Below are 22,331 nucleotides of genomic sequence, written 5' to 3'. Positions count from 1 at the left end.
ATTTTTGCATAAGACTATTTAAATAAATCTTTAATGGCAATCTGCATTTTCATCTTTCTCCAAGTTGAGGCTTTCAGTTAATTTGTTCATTATTGAAGGAAATTATTTTCCTTGTCGATTTTTATTCTTTTAAACTTTTTTCTTTTTTTCCATTTTAAGTGTTTAATTGCTGTTATCTCTGATTTGACCTCATTTTTTTAAATGTACATGACCAAAACATTTAATATAAGAATGATCAAAGCACATGTTTAATCTGAGAATTTTTCACAAATCTTGCCATGTTACTACCCTTAAAAGAAATAATGCATGGACACAAATCATATAATCTACCTAAAATAGACTAAGTCGTCCTCTTTTAAGTTAATTTCATAGAAAAGTATGTTTGCTAGCGACAAAATATCATCATCCTTCTCTCCCCATCCAGTTTTATCGTTGTTTTTAAACAATTGAGGTTAAGAGAAATTAAAAGGGGGAAAAAGTAGTCATGTAGAGAAAAGTGCTATTTTTGTGAGCTAATTAAATTTTTGCTGACATTATCTCTTAAAATTGTACGTAACCCCACTAGGTATGCCCCCAAATGAATATAGAAATATTATGTAAAAACTGACTATTCTCTTTGACAGTGTGGCATAATACAGATAAAAAAGATTGCTGAGACGTCTCATCAAAGTTTATCTCTTGCTCATTGATCCTTATTTTCAGATTTTTGAGAACATCCATTTTTTTACATTATTTGACTTTTATTAATGAAGGTAGTTTTCCTAGGAAATAACCATATTACTCATTAACTCTATTTTTCACAACAAACTAGCTGTTGTGCTTTTAAAATAATGGCTTTAGAAAATAAATAACATCTTATTTAATTTTGGTGGTTATGTTGAACTTAATTCTAATCTCTGGAGCAGTCAAGAAAGAGGTTATTGTTTTTATTTCTCAAAAAAAAAAAAAAAAAAAAAAGAAGAAGAAGAAGAAGAAGAAGGAGAAGGAGAAGAAGAAGAAAAAGTGAAACAACCCAAATTATTATTCTGCTTGCTTAACACAACTACTGGAAACAGTTGTATTTTTACATATCCTAAATGCTAATCTTTCCTAACTCATATTAACCTTTTTTGTAAGGATCACAAATCTTCAGATAATATCCTATATTTTAGTAATTTATTTTCTGTCAAACATATAAAACAAATCTTGGTAAAACATGCCATTAAAAAGAGAGAGAGGTTGGAGGAAATTTTTCCATTGGGGTCTGTACTGCATTTTCTGGAGTTTCTGATGAAACACAGATGTTTCAGTGTGCCCACAAGGATGGTTAGTCATGATCAGATTGATCCCTGGTTAATCTCTGAAACCTTGTGCTTCCATTCTTTCTATCAAAATATATAGCCTTCTTTTGCTGAATGAACTCAACTGAATTTGCAACTTTAAGTTGAATCGAAACATTCAAAGTGGAAATTTAACGTATAAGAATTTCTACAATGGCTTATTATACATTTCTTTCCAAAATGTTCTAAACATAATTTGGTTTCAGAGTAAATGTCTCTTTGGATTTTAGGCAGTACCAATATTTATACATAGACCATAAGTTCAGTTCTCTTGGATATTTTGCAGTATTCTACAGTGACAAATAGTGGGTTTACTTGAGAAACTAATTGGTTGTGTGGGTATTGGAGCCAATATTCCATGTTGGAGAACCACTAAGAATGTAATCTTCTATCTAGTTTTGAATCTTTGACTCTGAAAAACTAATGAGGAACAAATACCATACCCTAGAAAAATTATGAAGTCAAAGAAAACACCTGAAGATAGTTGAGACAGCTACCAAAGATAATGACTGAGGGCTATCATTCCATCATTGACACTTAGGCAAATCACTGCAGAAATATAAAGAAAAATATGGGTGAATGATTTTTTAATCATCTTGATTGTGTTATCAAATGAGGCTGGACAATTAGAACTATAATTTTATCAGAAGTTAAAACCAAATAGGGATTAATTTAGTTATTAATGTATTTTGTGGTAAGGTAATTGCATTTTAGAATAATTAGCCCTGTTTTCTTTTTTTTCAAAAAATTTTTTTATTTATTTAGCCCTTTTTTCAATGTCTTAGTATCTTTAGGGCCCAGATCATTTTTCTTAACTAATATTGTATAAAAACATGTTCTAACCCCACTATCTGATCTAAGTACTTTAAAACTTTACATGATTCTGAATGTAGAGTTAACACTTTGACATGTATAATCTAAAATAATATGATTAATTATTGAAATGATGAAATAATTCCCAATCTTTGAGATAGAAAATATAATACATTTAGGTTCATTATCTGTTGGAAAATATTGAATTTCCAAACACATTTCCAAAATATTTGCCTTTCAGTTTTGCATATTTGTATTTCTAATTTTCTTCCAATACTGGAGTCATCTGTTCATGATTTCTAGCTTATTTTCAAAATCTTTTTGTGTTAAGTTTGGATTTGATATTCAGATTCTTTGTGTGCTGAGTGACTTCTGGAGACTCAATCAATAATACTTTTCAGATTCATAAATTTTAACTTAAAACATTATTGTGTTTTGTTTTCTTTTTTCCACTTGGGAAAGTATTCAACATTTTACTTGTACCCATTAAATAAAGTGTGTGTTGTTACTTTTGTTTTTACACTTGGACCTTCAAATATATAAATAATTGAGAGCACATTTGCAATCTTTCTGAAAGTTTGTTTTTCAAAATACAGCTTTAATTCCAGAATATAGAGGGAAAACTTTACCCAAGCAAGAGGGAGCTTTTGTTTGTTTTAGGGAGGGATGGTCATATTTTGAGAGGAACTTCTCCTTTGGGAAAGAGAGGAAGCTAGATTCCCCAGGATGGAACTTCTTGGCTCCCTTTTCTGCAACAGAATTGTTCCTCATTAAGGTAGAAGTCAGGCTGTGGTTTAGGATATATGTATTTTCTGTTAATTCACTTAAAAATTCTTTCCCTCCATATATATTTCTTGTGAACCATCATTTACAGGATAATATATGTGCCCATCTTTATCTATGGCCATAGAAAATGACATAGATAAATATCACTTTGTGCTAAAAATAAGCCTATAGTAATACAGAGGTCAGTCCTGAGTCATATGGTACATAAAACAGACTGGATTTTGACTCATGACATCTACACAAAATGCAATACTGCTGAATTTTCATATTAAGAGGTTTTGGCTGAAGGAATTCAGACACATACCCAGTATGGCCCCAAAAATCTTGCCAAGAAAAGTTGAGTTTAAAATGTAGGGGAACCGATCCAAGAATAGGCCTCAAACATGTTGCATTCATTACACACAGCTGTGTACATGAGAAGTGACTTTTTATCCCACCTACCAAGACCCTATCCAGAGCTGTCACTTTTTTCTTTTTTCTTTTTTGCCAACTCGCTGACCTTTCTGTTTCCACAAAGGAAAATGTGATTGACAGATGATTATTCAAAACATTTTGGCAATTAAAAAATGCATGCTAAATGTGTAAATAGAACACATCTTTAAAGAGACATTTCTTATAAACTCAATTTTTGTAAGTAAATATCAACTAACCAAAGGTATGGAGAAAACCAACTTGGATTCAGAATGCTGGCAGCTACTGCATTTGGTGCGTTTGGAATGTAAGAATGTAGAGGTACTCAGGTTATGTCGGAGACACGGAATTGTTATAAAGACACTTGGCAACGAAAGAGTAAAACAGAAACGTATTTCAATATGCCTGGAAAAAGACAAATGTCAAGCATGACACATCAGCAACTGTTCAGTCAGGTTTCAAGGAAGTTGAGTGAACATTGAAAGATACCCACAGCTACCGAGGTATAGGTACCTGGCTAAGTCACATGTTCTGTGCTTCTGCTTCTCCCACCACTGCTAATTGATGTTCTCCCATTTTTATCTCCAGATGCTGCTTCCCAAAGACAGTATCTGATCACTAGAGTCTAGTCTCCATCCAGTACAGAGCACAGCCATTTTGTGCAGAGCTATCGTAACAGACCATGTGCTGGACGTGGGGCCTGCCAATATTTGGCTTTCTTTGGGTCAGCTACTGATTCCATCACTCAATTAGAGCCACACTTACAGCAGTGATGACATGAAACCAAGCAAGGAATCCAAAAAAAGCTGCCTTTGGAAGGCTTTGTGTCACTTGTGCAGTCCATCCATTTTATCATAAATGAATGCATCAGCATAATAAAAGATTTTTAGTATATGATTCATTTAAAAACTTTTATTTTGCTAAATTTCCTAGCACAGTATTTTAAATTCTCCAAGAAGAAGTAAATAATATCAAACAAAATAATAAGGGGAATATTTGGATTGTTAGTTTTCCAGTCTCTGATAGTAACCAATTCTTATTAACGGAGTTGTGTTGATATAAACATTTTCCTGTTCCAGTAGGCATAATCTATAATTATTATTTTATCTGTATGCAAATATGTGTGACATAGAGGGAGCAAGGCCCAGTATTTTCCAGGGTTAGGAAATACTCGTATATTATAACTTTGACCCAACAGATCCCGAGGCAACTTGTTTCCAAGGATTGTATGCAATTCTATTATTTTCTTTGGTGAAACGTATTTGGAAATTTTATAGCTGTCAATATTCCAAAAACAGAAGAACAATCTTTGGGACTCAAAGAGTAATTGCCAAATCACACACAACTAATTGGTGGCAGAAATAAGGATACTACTCAGTCCCTAAACCCTTCTCCAATTCCATAATATCATAGTATATTAAGCGTTATTTGGTTGAATATTAAAAACTAACTTTAATTTGGATTGATGTTCATCAAAATTGTTTCATTTTTATTACTTTTAAATTAATGCTTAGTTGTACTATATTTGATTATGAAATTTACATGCATGTATATAAATTACATAAGCAATTTTTCTATATGTGATATAGGTAAATATGATTAAAAATAAAAATCTGTTTACATACTTGTTTATACTTACATCATCCTTATATTTTAAATTCTTTAGATACAATATTAGGTTTTTAACTATATATTGCTTAAAGTGCTAAATTGAATTTAACATTTTCATTAGTGCCAAGGAGTAAAACTATTTTGCCTTAACAATTCAAATCAAATTCAAATGATTAGTTTTCATATTTGGAGCATTTCTAAGTCTTTATTACTGCAGAATCAAACTATCATCTAACAGCTACAGTTGTATTAACCAAGGTAATTCAAACTTTGCCACAAATTCAGTTAGGTAACCCACCATTTACTCAGTACCTACACATACCAAATGCTGGGGGGACTAAATGATGGATTAGATGTGAACCGTGCCTTTGGGGTTCTATGCATTTTAGCACTATGATAGGTACATGTCATAAACTGTCTCATGTAATTTTCTCAACAATCCAATAACATAGATATTATGTTATTCCTATTTTACAAACATACCTGAGGCTCAAAACATGAATTCTGCAAGATCTTGTATCTAATACATTTCAGAGGAGGAATTTGAATTCCGGTCTGACTCTTAAACCCAAGGCCTTTAGTTTTTCTCATGCCTCAATGCACTGCCGTCATAGAGGTATATGATGCAGCTATGATTTTTGGTCTGGAGGGTAACAAAAGGTAGTAGGCAGAAGAAACATTTTGTTTATTTGATTTTCTAGTTAATGCATAGAAGAATGTTAGTAGTCCACTCACTTCTTCTGCCAAGAGGCAAAGCATGTAAGGAGCAGTAGGTGGCTCATTTTATACAGAGAGATTTTAGGGTGAGTTGAGGAAGGGCAGAAGGTAAAGATGAAAAAGAAAGGCCAGGGTCTAATGTAAGAGTACCAAGGTCTCCTTCTAAGGAGGTTTATTTGGCCTTGTAGAAAACAAAGCAGACACGTGCACAGGTTTGTGTTTTCAACAGACAATTTTGGTAGCAATTGAAAGGGAGTGCTGATGAGGTGAGGGAAAACCGAGAAAGATAATATTTAGGGTGCTATTATGAAATCCAGTCACAAGATGATGAGACTCAAGGTCTGGACAGTGGTTCTATGGATGCAAAAGGAGGACTGAGATTCAAGAACTATTGAAGGAGTAGAAGAAACAGGACATGCAATGAATTTATGTTGGAGTGGAAGGAAAGATGATGGAGACTTCTGCCTTAGTCAACTAGGTGAAGAGCTGTATGAACTGCGATAGAAAAGACAAGAGGGAGGAATGGCTTTGAGAGTGAGGGTGACATGTAATATATTTGATTTGGGACATGTTGCATTAGACTTGCCTATGAGACAGCCACAGGAAGCAGTGGGAATTATGTTGTAATATAATAGAAACAAAGACCCAGGAGAATACAAAAAGGAAGAGATTAACGTCAACTAATTGGCAGAGAAAGCTTTGAGGAGAAGATGGTATTAAATGCCAAAAGATAGATAAAATTTCTGCATGTAAAAATTGAGTAAGAGGGCATTTAAGGTAGATTTGCATTGAAAATGTGTTTTATGTTCACTGTTTTGTTGGACATCCACCTAGACGTGCACACAATTTGATATATTTTTGTTATATTTTTCTCCACTATGTCAGAGAGGCGTTGCGTTGTGTTGTAGTCAGGTTAAATGTATTATACAATCATTCATTCATGTATTCATTCAACCACTATTAAACTAATCATGTTTAATAACATGAAGTATATTTAAGGTAATACATACAATGTAATAAGTATTGATTTTTATGTTTTCTTAATATATTAAATATGTGTAATAAGCATGTGGCCTCTAGTTACAAGGGGACAGGCACACTTTCAGGAGGAAGAGGAAACATCTGAGCTGAGATATGAAGGGAAAATAGAGTTTAGCCAAGGAGGATTGGCTTCTTCTCTATTCCAAAGAGAAGGAATATCTTGTACAATGTGGCAGAAACCAGAGCTAAAGTAAAAACTGCAAGGAGAGGCTGGGTCTCAAAGTATCATGTAAGCCCTACAAAGGAGTCTGGATGTTATCTTAATGGCAATGGGAGCCTTTTAATATTTTTCAACAAGGAAATTGATATGATTATACGTATTTGTCTTTCTGAAATATTTTTCTGAGTGCAGTGTCAAGAATGTGTTGGAGGAAGACAAGAATAGAGGCAGGTAAAATACTGCATCCAAGGGAAGATGCTTGCATTAACGAAGCTATTGACTATAGTGATGGAAAGTAGCGAAATAATGGAGGGGCTTATGGGTTGATTTGATGTGGGCAATAAGGAAGAAAGGGCTGATAAAAGAGAAGGGGCTCAAGAATGACATGCAGGGTTCTTTCTTGAGCATTTAGATGGACAGAGAGGTTTTGTTTCCTGACACAGGGAATGCAGGAAACGATGTAAGTTTGCAGAGGATGATTATTTTACCTTTGAACGTGTTGCATTGAAGACGCCTATAGGACATCATATTGCAGACATGAGCTGATTGGATATAAGCCTGTCTGGGAATTGAAATCATAGACTAATGTAATTTGTGAATTAGCCCTTAAGAGATGTCAGTGATTATGGAAGTCAGAGATGATACATGATAGATAGATAGATAGATAGATAGATAGATAGATAGATAGGAAGGAAGGAAGGAAGGAAGGAAGGAAGGAAGGAAGGAAGGAAGGAAGGAAGGAAGGAGAGACAGAGAGACAGGGTGCGAAATAAGGGAGGGAGAGAAGGGAATCTAGGTAGTGTGAGCAATGGGACACACAAAGTGGCAAATAAAGGGTAGGGGCATGCTTCAGAAAAATCTTATTGTCAAGGGTAAAATAAGACTAAAATGGTCCTCCTAGATAATAGGCTGAATACTGGTTTATTCTGTAGTCAGTAGGAAGCCAGTGAGGATGTGAGCATGGGAGGAGCTTTTGCATTAGGTCATTAGGATGATCTGACTGGAACATGGGTTGGAGTGGGGATGCAGAGACCATGTAGCAGGCTCTTGACATATGTGGGATAGATGTAGTGACATTTAGAAGGAGGTAGTTTAAGAGGAAACACAAAGAAACCCCGGATGCAAGAGGTACTTGTGAAAATAGAAGTGCTAACGGGATTAAGAAGTACAAATTGCCAGTTATAAAAATAGTCACGGGGATGTAAAGTACAGCATAGGGAATCTAGTTAGTGATATTGTAATAACCATGTGTGGTGTCAGATGGGGACTAGACTTATCAGGGTGATCGTGTCATATGGTTTCTAAATCACTAGCATTGAACACCTGAAACTAATATAATATTGTAGGTCAACTGTAATTGGAAAATAAATTAATTTTTTAAAAAAGAGGTACTTGTGAACATAAAAGTGTTACAGTTACTTCTGACAAATCGTGGTAAAAACAGGGAATGGAGATGACTATGAGAATGGTGATTTCTTGTGAGGAAAAAAGGGAAAAATCAGAAGAGGGATCTGGTTTCAGGAAATACGTCGCTTACACTTTGTGTAGAACTTGATGGTTATACTTCATAGAATTACAATAAAAATAGTATATTTTACTTTTAAAGTTGCTTTTTCTCCTGTTTCCTTGAGTTTTAAACACTATGTCCCAGTGATTAGACAAATGATATGTTTCTTTTGCTATAGACTACAAGAGAAAAAAAGATTCAGAAACCCGTTTGGAAAGAAACTCGATTGAGAGGACTCAGTGGTCCTTACCAAGAGAGATGGTCAGTCATCTTTGCTGGGCTGGCCCACTGGGGGGAAGGTGAAGAGCAGCCCCGTAGCTGCTTTACTGGCTGAGTATATCCCTTTCACAGGGATTAATAAAACAGTGGATACGGAAAAGCGTTGGGCATTTCTAGGGGCAATGCTAGGACACAAGTGGTTCTTTTGCTGGCATCTTTGGCGTCTATAAAACTAAAATTCTGGGTATATGCCAAAAAAGAGTCTTACGTAAAGTCAAACACATCAAGGATGCTAGTAGATGCCATTTCCACTTAAGTACTTGTCCGTTCTGCAGGGCGAGGGGAAGTCTTTTCATGGTCTTGGCTGGTGGTCTTCGCCACTTCCACTGTTTTATGGAAGTGGCTGTTTTGTTCAGGAGAGTCAATTCTCCCTGTCAGACTACCACAGAAAGCTATTTCACTTCAATTGTATTGCTTCAGACACTCTACAAACACAGTATTTATTACATGACTTCTTCCATCTTCAGTGTTTACACTGCAGGTGAATTTTTCTTTAGTGACTTGACTTGTGAGTTGGTTGTTGTTATTGTTTCCCTTTTTCTGTAAGAGCCTTTATTCCAAGAAAAAAAAAGAAGAAGAAAAAAAGCTTTTGATTCCAATTGAAAAGAAAGACAGGGGACCCCAGCCTGTGGACCCAAGTGTGAAGATGCTTTTTAAGATGGGAGCCATTGGAAACTGCTTGTAATATGGAGATTAGACATTGTGTCTCCAGCATGGGGACAGGACTGGCACCCGCTGAACAGGCAACTGCTTGCCTGCCTGTCTTCCTCCGGCCAGAGAAAGGCCCAGAAGGAACAGCTGCCAGCCGGGAGGAATGTGAGAAAATAGGAAATTGATTTGAAATAGGATAGGGAAAAAGGCAGAAGAATGAATTTAAGAATTTTCGAATATTCCCTTGTTAGGCATATGTAGTTGCCATCTCTGCAGAGGAAAATGATCTTTCATTATTCTCTCACAGAGGAAAAAGGCAGAAAATTCACAGTCAGTGCAGATACAAGCAAGACCTGAAGTTGCTTTATTTTCTTCATAATTGGAGACAAAAGGGATGTGAATTCGTATTTTGCTCTTTGGGAAGTCTTCTCGAATCCTTTAGAAATGAAAAGAGAAGCGAAAATTATAAAAACATTTTCATTCTAAGCTCAGGAAAAGTAGATATTTTCCCCCTCCTGTAAGTTACACTGATATTTAATTTCACACTAAGCAAAGAGGGCTGGGCAGTTTCATGTTTGACTGGGAAGGTCACAGGGACTTTAATTTTCTATTGACAGTGGTTCTTTTGCTTGGACAGATGCCTTTAGGCAAATCATAAAACACCTCTCTCTACTTTGCTTAAGGGAGTATGGGGTGGGGGTCATGTTAACAATATTTAGGATCACTGATAAATGGGGGAGATGCCTGTCTTTAGGGTCCTATTCATCAGCTTCCCTGCAAGAAGGCAAGAGGGTTGAGCAGTGACCTCTGAGTTCCTTTAGGTCCTAACATTTGGTGATGTGATCTCTTTTGGCAGGAAAATGGCGGTGTGTTCTGAGTACACTTACCAAGAGCCTCCAATTGGTAGAATACCTTATTTGAATGCGTTGATAGGATACAGAGGCAGTAGAAGAGACAGGCTTTATAAGATACATAAAACTTATCTAGGAAGATCAAAACACATGACAGCCACCAACAATATGATGCCAAGCATAATAATATACCTCGCACACACCTTGCCACCTCTCGTGACTGCTGAAAACCACCAATGCTATTCTTATAAAAGAAAGACCCTCTCTCTTCTTACATGCATTGGAATGTGGCTAGTACCTTAACACTCTGAATGGTAATAATATGTGGAGTAGAATAAAGAGGAAAATAACTTTGGTTTTTTTTTTAATCGCATCCTCATTAGGTGGATAACATGTGGAAATGACAAAGTGTGCCCTTTAACTCATTCTTGAAAATAAACAAAAGCTTGATCTGTACGCTGATAGTGGATGGACCAGCCACAAAGCGATCAGGACAGTGGGAAACCAAGGTGTAAAAGGAAAAATATTAAGAAAATGAGTGGATTTAAATAACCAGTAACTGAAAACTAGTATCCTAGGACCTTAAAGAAACTGGGAGAAACTCCTGCCTGGCTATTTAAAGGTTTCAAAGGACCTGAAAGATTTCTTTTTCATGGGGGTAGGTGGGGAAGTCGAGGCCCAGATAAGTTCAGATTTGGCAAAGCCATACAGCCAATCAGAAGAGCCTTATCCAGAGCCCAGGTTTCCTGATTCCTAGAGAATTTGTAGAGAAGTGGAGAATTCTCTGAAGCTACTTTGTTCCTTTCAGATTCTTTAGTTTTGCAGTGAGCCCATTTTATCATTGGTTTCCGCGGTGCTGATTCAAGTAATCCAAGGGAAGCACAAAAAGATATCTGCTTATCTGAATTACAGCCATGAATTTTCCTGACACTGATTATGACACTACTTGTTTTTATTAAAATTGCTCGAAATAATCACCAAGCAGTAGAATACGCTTTTTATGGAATAGATGCTTAGCTATAATTTAGAATCTTTCTCACTAATCATGCACTGCTGTTAGTCACAACCTAATCTAACTGCTCTTTTTCAGTTAGAAAATTCCTCATTCTAACCATCCTTCTGAAACCCTGCCAGAAATTCCATGAAGATAAATGTACCCAACAGCTATTCTAGAATACAACCAAAAAAGGTGCAATTATTTAATGAAAACTTGTACCTATGAGAACCTTTCTACTTATACCGGCTGCTTATGTCATCTGAACTAAAGCTATCTTAGATTCTGTAGTTAAAGTGACACGGTGATATATTGATCTAATGAGTAATATTATGAAATTAATTCTAAAATACTCTAACTTGTTCTGCCTTAATCTTTAAAATTCATTTGAATGATCACATTGTACAAATCTTTTGTTGAAAATCTTGCAAAGGCATTGGGCCAAAAATAATATATAGTTCTACATATTTTCACAGTGATTTCCATTTCCAAGTCAAGTTGCCACAGAGATGGTACGCTCTGAAACAGCTGGATAGCGTGGTATCAAAATCTTCACCCCACACTTGCCTTAGTGGTCAGGACCTTTTGTCTGCCATGGCCTCAGGAGTTATATTCACCTTGCTTAGCATCGATTAAATAGATGTCCTTATTTTGCCTTCAGTTATTCTAGATCTTTGGAAAGACCTAACGCCCTTCGCACTGGTTCTCCTATAAGGGTCCCTGATACTTGACTAGAACTCAGAAGCTGAAAACCCCCTAAACTAGATAAATACACTACAGTTGGAACTTTCCTTACCGAATTATCTCTCTGCCTGTTTTCTTACCTTATCCCCACCTCCATTTTTTAGAGAACTCATTTCTTCTCATATACTGCTTAACATGTATCTCACAATTTCCCATAAGCTGCTGAAGTTGCCCCTAGCAAGACCTACGCACACGTAGTTTTTTACAAACTGAGACAGACCCCAGATAGAAATTCACCTAAAAGAACCAGTATTTTTTTTCTCCCTGCAGAGTATTTTAAAAAATGGAAAAATATCATTTTCTGTAGAAGTTTTAAACTAGTCTTACCGCATGAGGTTTAAAGAAGGCATTTCATGTGAAAGTACCTAAGGTTTTTCAGACACATAATAGGCAGTCAATAAATCAGTCAAATTCAAATCTAAAAATTTGGAAGGGAAACACTGATTTGTAGACCAGCTGTCTCCATTTCCCCACCATCCACTTGCTTTTCCACCCCCATTAAATCTGACTTTCACCCCATTACCCTGCTAGAAATTATTCTCCTTTAGGTCACAAATTGCTTGCTTCATCCTGCCAATTTCAAGAACTTTACTTCAATCATCATAAGTATTAGTCTGTGGCATGTAGCTTTGTTAACCATCACCCACCTTAGTCCCTCCCTCAGTTCTTAAAACCTTTCCCCTAGGGCTCCCTTGTTGGCTAGGCTTTGGATTCTCTCCAATTTCCTAGCGTTCGCCTTCTGCCCCCTTTGGAGCCTGAACTTATTCTGTGACCCCTGCATGCAAGCACCCCCCAAGGTTCAGGCCTGGTCCTTTGCACTCTTGATTTACTCCTTGCCTCTCATCTCTTCTCTTAATATTCACTCATCTACTCTCATACATGTCACTTTATCGAATGGGTTAGTAAAGGCACACTATTACAGAATTAAATCCCTTCTTTCCATTTCTAAGCTCCTCGCTGGCCCATTTATTCCCTCTCTTTGTATTCTTATAGAACTTTCTTCCATTCCTGGTCCTAAATCTCTACATTTATTACCTAATAACCCAGAGGTTGTGGTTCTCAGCTTCGCCTCTCCCCAGTATGCTACAAAGGAGGTTCGGAGAAATGCCATTAAGATAATGAAAGAGATGAAAATAGACCCATGAGGAAATGGTAAAATTAAATAAAATAATCATAATTGAGATTATTTGGCACGACAGTGTGGATCTTAAGGGAAGATTTAAGAATAATCATCTTTGAGATATGTAGAGTCCTTGTTGAGAAAATGGTGACCAGCTGCTCCTTCTTTCTAGTAAAGACTGAACAAAAGTATTTGGGTGTAAATTGTGGCTTTAGAGATTTAAGTTAGAGACTCTCAATATATTAATAGAATTGGCTTCAGTAAACAACATAAAATATTGTACTGTATTACTTGAAAAGGACATTGCATGGTATGACTTTTTTTTTTTTTAACAAATAGATTCATCTATGTCTGGGGATCCAGAAGGTTATGACCAAATTAGATCATGTTTTAAGTTTATGTTCAGTTTGATGATCAATCCTATGATTTTATAATGAAAAAATATACATTTATACTTTTAAAAAATAGTGACCTCAAACTATCAATAGTGCTAGGTGCCATAAAGTCACAATCTCTGCCATAAAAAAAGTTGTTTAGGTTGGGGTGAGAGAGAGAGAGAAATAATTACAGAATAGTGTGCTAAATACAAATGCTTGAATTGTTTCTTCACTACGGACTTTTTATTTCCAATGATCCAACCATCTACCTATCCCCAAACCTGTAATTAGTCATTATCTCCTTAGCAAGATACTATGCTATGTGCTGGGAAATCAGTAAAGAAACGCTCCCTGATCTCATGTGTTCATGATCTGGAAGGAGTTACAGACAAGTAGACGGGCAGCAGAATACAGTGTGATGAGTGTTAGGAAAGGAGATACCCAGAGTTCAGTGGGAACACAAAAGAGGAACCCTTAAACTATTCTTAGTGGATCAGGAAAGACCAAATGGAGGAACTGGCTTCCAAGCCAAGTCATGAGCAAGCAGAAATTGGCCAGGTAGAAAGCAGAGGTATCAAGCATAACTTACATCCAAAATGACATATAAAAATATGCTCACAAAATAGAAAAAAAATTAAAAACTCATACCATGTGACTATGTCATGAAAACACCTGGAATTAATACATTATTGATTATGCAGATTCTTTAGTCAGTGAAGACTTGTTAAATAAACTATTTGTACAAAAAGATAATCTTAATACATGTGGATTTTTTGTGTGTGTGCAAATTTTGATATACATTTTAAAGGGTGATTACACAAGTTTGTGTGATTTCTGTGTTCTGTCTACTGCCTACAGGATGTGACCTGTGGATAGCTATTGCTTCTATAGACAGCTACCCACCTGACAACCTCACTTTATCACTAGCCATCAGTGGATAACTAATTCTTCGTATCTGAACAAATTAAAAACAAAAAAACATTGATAGTAATATATTTAATTTCAAAGCTATATTGCCTAACTTTTTGACATTTAACTGAGGGTGGTTTTTGAGAACTAACTAAAATATGCTTTGGGGGTAGGTAAGTAGAATGATAGTTGGGAACAAATAGGTCAGACTGAAGAAATTGCTCCATAGTTAAAACAATTCAATCATTTTTATGTATCACATTAAACATGGACTGTCAAGGAATCCATTCAAAGGACCCCCCAAACCCCAAAAAGTATTCTTATTTTCAAAACCTAAAATAAGTTGAACCCCAATAAGTTGCCAAGCATGGACAAACACTGCCATCCCTGGGTGGGAGTGGGAATTGATCTCACTGCTTGCAGACCTTGCATTCAACCTGCCAGAGATGAATTGCTCTCTCCATCTTGCCCCCCCCCCAACCCTCCATGCTTCCCAGTCATGGAGGTCCATTCAAAGAACAAGACTTCAATGGTTCAATGCGCTACTCTACTGCAGACTCCCTTCTAACATGCCGTTGGATACCTGGTGGCTTGACTTGGGTCCTCAGCTCTTAGTGTGTACTCAGTTCCTGGCATATCTACCTCCAGCTAATGCTTGCTAGCCATCTGGATTTCTCTTGAAGCTCCGCCCTCCTGCCCCTGCCTTGGTCTCACCACCGGGAAAGAATGGTCTCCCTTCCTTACCCCCTTCCCTCCCACTTGGATACTCTCCAGCATAGGGCTGAAGCTCACTAAGCCTTTTGGATGCAGTGCATTGCTTGATTGCCCCCTACAAGGAGTCCAGACCTTATCACACATCCCAGATCCTGCTTCCTCCTCCCTGCCTTCCCGGGCTGTGGAGGACCCAGCATGCTAGTGCCCAAGGTCATCCGAATTAGGACAAAAATAAGAAGCAGTTCTTTTGACACATAACAAACATGGTTAGAGCTCTAAAGAAAGTCTTAGGTCTTCATCAAGTATCAGGTTTCAGAAGGCGTTTGAGTTTTTGGTGAAATAATTTAACACCTTCAAAAATAAAGGGACCTTATCTTTTAGAAATGATTTCAGAGACTTGTGAATAAATAGCTATATTGTGGGTGGATTTTTTCAGTGGGTTAAATCAAAGAATCACCTAGATATCATACTAGCCTTTTAGATTTACTGTAGACATCTGTGAAAAATTATGAATTGGCCTTTATTACAAGCCTTGTATTTTTTTCAAACCTTTACTTCTGTACCAGTGTAAATGATAATTGAACTTTATTGGAAAAAGGACCCAGAAATGTGATTTTTAAATACAGTTTTATGTCAGCTTATAACAGAGTCCACATAGCTGTTAGAGACTTTCATGCTACTGACAAAATAACACTGCGAAACAGAAGGTAAAATCTAAAATTTTATTAACAGCATGTAACTATACTAATTGTACAATTAATATGTACCAATTGGTGTGAGTGCACTGTAATTTTGATGACATAAACAGTTTTTTGGACATATTTGTTATTTGAAAATGAAAAAGTGTTTCTAAATAAATGTATAATTTTTAACAAAGTTCATTTAGATCAACTAAATTATAGAGTGACACATGTATGTGTGTATGTGTGTACAGAGGCTGCCAAAAAATGTATACATATTTTAAGAAAGGAAAAAACTGTGTTAAAATTGTAATACTCAATATATACCGATAACAAAAGATGAATATAAGTCATGTGTATACATTTTTTTGGCGCCCTCGGTACACACATATGCACACACATAACCTAATCCCTAAATTAGGTGTTCAGGAATGTTTATTAACTATTTCATTGCTCTATGAGATTCTAGCTTACAGAGAAGACTAATATGTGTATTACTTATTACCTTAATTTGTAAGGTAACTTCAAAACACAGGAGAAATCACATGCTGTGCCTCTTTTATTTCCCCTCCCAAGTCAACAAATTACCAATTTTAAAAAGAGAATATCATGTATTCAAATCTTTGGGGTGGCTTATCCTGATATATTTGATTTAGAAAGTAAACTACACTGCTTATACCAGTTTTAACTACTGAGACGATGCGAAGTAGTTAGAGAAATAATGAAAATGGTATGTGTCAACTGCGTGATATAGTGACAGTCATATGAAGTGCTCAATGTTTGTGTTCTACATTTCGTATAGATAAATGCGTTTGATTTCGATTTTGTAATAGCGTCTCTGCCAATATGGAGTTGGTACTTAATCATTAGCAGAAAAGACGATCATCCTAGATTTAATTAAACTCTGAGTATTCTTCAAGGTTTTGGCCTAAGCAAAAGGTCAGAAGAGCTGTTAATATTAAAGCTAAGTTGGTACCAGTTTGAAGTAACAGCTTATTCGTGAACACCCTTTTTTTAAAAATACAATTTGCTGTGATTTGGTTTGGTTCATGCATTTTTAAAACTCTTCATTGTGGTGTACAGTCATTAGGCTTTTATGCCTAAAGAACTGAATTCAGTTATAAGTAAAATTCATTTAATAGCACAAGTATGATGCCATGTGGTTATTTATTCACAACATAAAATAGCCACATACTTCAACATATTTGATGGCGTCTGCTCACAGAACTGCGGGGAATTCTGCAGATCTTAGACAAGAAATGCTTAAGTTATAGAAGGCATTACCCATGAAGCTAATTATTGTTTACATTGTCAGTATGGCAAACTATAGTATAGAAGTTTAAATTGTGCCTTATTATTATATGTATGTCTTTGTAGAACTCTTTAGTGGATTCCTATATTTAAAAGATGGCAGTGGTTTAATGTATGGATGGGTTTGGCCACAAAACCTGGTGTCTTTTCTTGGGCAAATATATGTGGAAACCATCCTTTACTATTTGGCGGTAGAAATTTTAAAACTACGTCTCTCTTTCTTCCTCCCCATGGCTGCTGCTGCTACTCAGCTGTGTTCAAAGTAAGCCCTTGATTATTCTCAAGGGATACTGTCTTTGTCCAATTTGAAAATAATTAGTCTTGTATTCAGAAAAGAACTAGATAGACATGTGGAATATTCCAATATAATCTAATATAAAAATTTACCTAACCTGTATCTGATATTTATAGATGGGCATTGCTTAATTAGCATTTTAAATTGGAATTTTAATAAATGCTATCAATCAGTGACCAATTTACATAGCATTTGTCTAGGGAAATGAGCATGCCAAATACCAGTCTTGCTGAGAGGTTCATCTTGACCCAAACAGTGATTTAAGATGTTGAATCTTTCATTCTTCTATTAGAGTGTTCATCTTTCTGTCTTCTAATGTTTTCGTCCAAATTTAGATGTGCTAACTGTGTCATCAAAAATCAGGGGTACGTATCTGAAGTATAGACGAGCCCCCAGGTCCTGGCAACTTCTAACTGCAATGTTTTACTTATGTAATTCTTCTAAAATTCCAGTTAAACATTTTCATAATCTGGACGGAATAGTTACGTGGTGTTTATTTACAACTACTTTAGGCAACCCCGTCCCTACAAGAGTCACACACATCACAATGATCCGTTAAATGATCCTTTTCAAACTATTATGATTTAGGAAGATATTTGCTTAAGAACTTAGAAGTCTTTTGGTGCCTCACAGATTATCTATTGTTCTATTTTTTTGACCCAGTTTTACTAAAGAGAGTTTCAAAACCCTGAAATAACTTTGAAATTTAGACTGTGTCAATGGAATGTTTAAATAATTTCTATGATATCTTAATAATACCCTAATTAAAGAATGAATATATTGATCATTCAGGGAAGAATAGACACTAGGGTTATGGTAATCATATGTGTTTGTGAGTTATAATTTTCAAAGAGCCATTGTTATTAACTAAAACAAAAAAACAAAAACAAAAAACACTAAGGTGTAGAGACTTTGCTTAAACACTGAGTAGTAATATCAGGTATTTCTGTTTGATGATGGACGTGTTAGATGGTAATGAAAATTGAGAAGGTAAAGTATCCACCAAGAGGTAGATGAGCTATATTCATGTAACTGTAGCATTAGATGTAAAAAGAGACAAAATTCAAGGTAAAGGTAGTATGCTGAAGAGGAAAAAGAAATTTACTGTTTTGAATTGGGAATGAGGAAAGTACAGTCTTCAGCTGATCTTATTGATAAAGGGAGAACACTAATTAATCCTTTTTTAAAGTATTAAATTTTTCGTTTGTTGTAAGCCTATATTTAGATGATAGTTCAAATGTGGAATGACAGCTAATGATATAAAGATACGCTGATTAATATCAGTATTGTGATGTACAGTGTTTCTTGTTTATTTATTTATACAAATACTTGAGGGGTTTCTAGGAATTGGAAGAAAACACTGGTGAAATCTAAAGATTTGCGAACATTCAATTAATGGAGGAAGAAGCTGAAGGGGATCGAATGTCCCAGAAAAAAAGAGAAATTAAAGCAAGAAGGGACGTTGGCCTGGAGGCAATGCAAAATAATGATAAAAGTGGATCTAGAGGGGACAAAAATGACAATTTTTATATAATAATTTAAGTGTCGCGATCTTGAAGTATCTTTTATTTAAAAGTAAAGCTTTTACTTTTTTACTTGTATTTAAAAGTAAAGAACACCACATTAACTCTTGCATATCGGAGTTGTCCAAACCTTGGCACACATTATTTCGACTTAGCTCAGACCATTTGACCACATGCCTCAACCCCAGGGACCTTCTCGCCTCCAGGGGGGTGGCGGAGTGCGGGCCTGGCTCTCTCCTTAGAGTTGACGGAGGTTTGAAATTGCAGCGAGGACAAGGGGGACGTAAAGCTGATCCCGCCACGGTCTGGTCGGCCCCGGGCCCGACTAAAGTGGGGGGCCTTGCAGCCCAGGCGGAGGGCGATCGGGGCTGAGCCGATCCCAGATGTGTGCACAAGCGACACACACACACACACACGCACACACGCGCGCGCACACACACCGCCCGCCCCGCCGCGCGGGACTTCAGGATTGGGGTCAGCGACCCCTCCCGCCGCACGCTTCCCAAGCAGCGTGTCCCGCGAGCTCGTGGACTTGGTTTGGCTCAAACCAGGGGCTATGGCCACCTCTCTGGTTTGGTTTAAGTAAACATCTCAGCTGTGCGATGCATGAATGGTGGCAGATCGGGGGTCGAATTCATTCACGTGCTGGGAAAGAGGTTCTTTTGTGAGCACAGGAAAGTAGTGCTTACAGAGAAAATCTATTTTGAAAACCTACAGCAACCTGAAAAACCACATTAGAAGATATTGATGTTTTACGGTGTGTGTGCCTGCGTGTGTGTGCGTGTGTGTGTGTGTATGTGTGTAATACCTCCTATCAGGGTCTTTAAAAGCATGTCTGTAACGAGTTTCTGGTGCAGTTTTCACACTCTTCGTTTGGGGCATAGCTGTTAAAATGCCCCGGCGCGCGCGCGCGGGGGTGTGTGTGTGTGTGTGTGTGTGTGTGTGTGTGTGTGTGTAAGGAGGGGTCACAATGCGCGTGTGTGGGGGGGGTGTGTGTGTGTAAGGAGGGGTCCCAGTGCCGCGGCCTGGAGCAGGGGCAGCGGGGCGCAAGGCTGGCGGGGCGGCGGCGGCCCGGCGCGAAGGGGTTAAGCGCCGCCGCCGCCCCCTCCGCGGCCGGGTGTAAACAGAGGAGCCTCAGCCTATCATGTCTGGCTGCCGCCCGCAGCCGGAGCCCCGAGCCCGGCGCTGTAACATGATACGCTGCAGACCGAGGCAACTTGGCAGCGCCGGGCTCGGCTCCGCACGGCCACAGCGAGGGCGCGCCGCGGCAAGGTGGGTGAGCGCGGCGGGGCCGCGGCCTGGGCGGGCGGGCGGAGCGCGGCTCCCCGCGCGGCTCCTCGCGGAGTCCGGGTCGCTCGCTCGCGATCGGGGACGGCGGTGGCGGTGGCGGTGGTGGCTGTGGCTGCGGTGGCGGTGCCGGTGGCGGCGGCCGCCCGGCGGTTCTCCGTGGTGCTGTCGGAATGGGAGGAGGCTCCGCGCCGGTTAGAATCGGTGCAGAGGCAACATTAGCATCTGAAATGAGGTGGCGTCTTAACCCCTGAGGGGCCAGATTTAAGGATTTAGAAGCGATACTGGCTGAACTTTCTCGGTCACTCGGAGTGATGCAGGTAGCCGCGGGCTGAATGGAGTCTTTTGTTCCCGGTATTTTTAATTAGTGGATTTTTTTTTTTCTTTAGTAGTAGTATACAGCCCTAATCCAGGAGGTAAAGCTGTCTTTTCCTGCATTCTGTGACTTTTGCGATGTGTCTTGTTGAATTCGTTGGGAGCAAATCTTAGCAATTGTGATTTTCGATACTTTACATCTGCTACGGTTAAAAACCTGCATTGAGCTGAAATTAATCAGCTCTTTGGTTCCATTAATTAAAATGTGTCATACTAATTGCTTAATGGGGGGAAAAGTTACAAAATAATCTTGCTAATTAAATGAGTTTTTCTCCTGCGAAATACTTAGTGTGTGATTTTTGTCAGGTTTTATTGAGCAATCTGTAAAAGAAATCCAACTTTGCCGCGTGCATCCATGCAGGTTAGTCCTGTGGAAAATAGTTGGGACTGATTTGGAAAAACTTGTACACGATCTGTTAAAGTAAAAATAATTTTACCATTTATGTGTGTTTTAATAAAATAAAACAAAGATCTGTGGCAATCTCAGAATGAGAAGTCCCATTTCCTCCCTCTCCTCTGCTGGCGTCTCTATCTCTCTGGAATATCTCATAAATGATATGTACAAAATATATGTGCCTGTGTCACAAAGTCATTCTGTCTTCTGAAAGCCTAATATAATCAACTTCAGTGCCTTAAGATGGTGTAGTTGAAGATTTGATCCCCTTCCACTGAAGTGGAAATACTTTCAGTAATTGAAAGCAGATTCACGTCTGGAGTTGGACAAGCCAAGGTTTTCATTTTTTAAATAAACCTTTTGTTCTCTGGTTTAAAATGTTTCAGAGAGCCATCCAGAGACCTCTGTGTGCTAATTGTTAAAGTAGTCCTTAAGAAAAGATTGAAACTATCCAGAGAAGGCATTTTAGAAATACAGCTAACTTATTAAGCCCTCCCTCTCATGAGGAGAATATTTTAGTGCCGCATACACAGTCTGTGCCACACATTTTGCTTTTTTTCAGTGATTCCCAGGCATTAAAATACAACTCTAGTGTTCAAAACTCCAAAATCCCAAGCAGAGCCCATCTGTTTTAAGAGGTTAAAACACTTGAGAAATTTTGGTGTTATTCCATTTTATACTGTGATTTACACAATTAGATGACATTTAAAATCAAGTATAAAGTATATTTAAAGAGATGTTGATTATACATTAATCAGTACACTGAAACTTTAAAAAATATATATGATTGCAGGTGGTTAACTGGTTCCTTTCTCGTCTTTGGAGGCTACGTTTTAAAAGCTTTAAAAAATTGGCCATTAAAGACTGAAGTTAGGATACGTTCTAGACAAAGAGGGAGTCACTTGATCTCTATTAGCTGTGAAGACAGAGAAGAATGGTGATATGTAAGAGCATAACTTTCCTTCTTTAGGAAATGCAATCTAAAATGAATTGTGTGATTATGAAGAAAAAGTTAGTTGTACTTTTAACAATGATCATTGAGATCAGAAAATATAGCACTATCCCAAATATTTTTAATTACCAGTTTCTTAAACCTGTTGTACTGATTATTAATAACATGTGACTGGGCATATTTACAGAGTATACTCTGATTTTCTTTTTAAAAAATGCTGAGTAGCTCCATATTTTGCCTGGTTTCCTTGTCTTCCTGATGGTTAATCATTTGAGCACATTAAAATAAATATGAAGTGAATAACTTGGTCATTATTTCAGTGATAGTCTTGTTAACATTTCTCACGTGCAACTCCTCTTTCATAAAATCAATATTTAAAATATTCAGCAAATTTTTACCAAATAAAATCTTACCACATTTTGGCTGTGTCACATAACATTTCTTAGATATCAGTGGCCTTGTGTGTGGCATAATAGAATTTAATTCTCCTCAAAGATTTAGTGAAAGAAA

General features: G+C 37.3%; 1 protein-coding gene across 18 annotated transcripts in view; it reads left to right on the top strand.

Moving 5' to 3' along the window:
- The window catches only part of TENM3 (teneurin transmembrane protein 3), a 2,352,866-nt gene that overhangs the window by 2,016,260 nt on the left and 314,275 nt on the right, over positions 1–22,331 (top strand). For 3 of the 18 annotated variants that reach the window (XM_074329886.1, XM_074329885.1, XM_074329883.1), the window contains exon 1: positions 19,932–20,085. The exons of 14 other annotated variants lie outside the window; for them this stretch is intronic. The gene's annotated coding sequence lies outside the window, so the exon portion shown is untranslated. Of the gene's footprint in view, positions 1–19,931; positions 20,086–20,266; positions 20,421–22,331 lie in introns of those variants that run through there. One more of the 18 variants, XM_074329884.1, reaches the window with a different exon arrangement.

This window comes from Rhinolophus sinicus, linkage group LG04 (assembly GCF_036562045.2).
Source record: "Rhinolophus sinicus isolate RSC01 linkage group LG04, ASM3656204v1, whole genome shotgun sequence".
NCBI classification, from domain to species: domain Eukaryota; kingdom Metazoa; phylum Chordata; class Mammalia; order Chiroptera; family Rhinolophidae; genus Rhinolophus; species Rhinolophus sinicus.
This window is presented reverse-complemented; position numbering and strand designations above follow the sequence as displayed.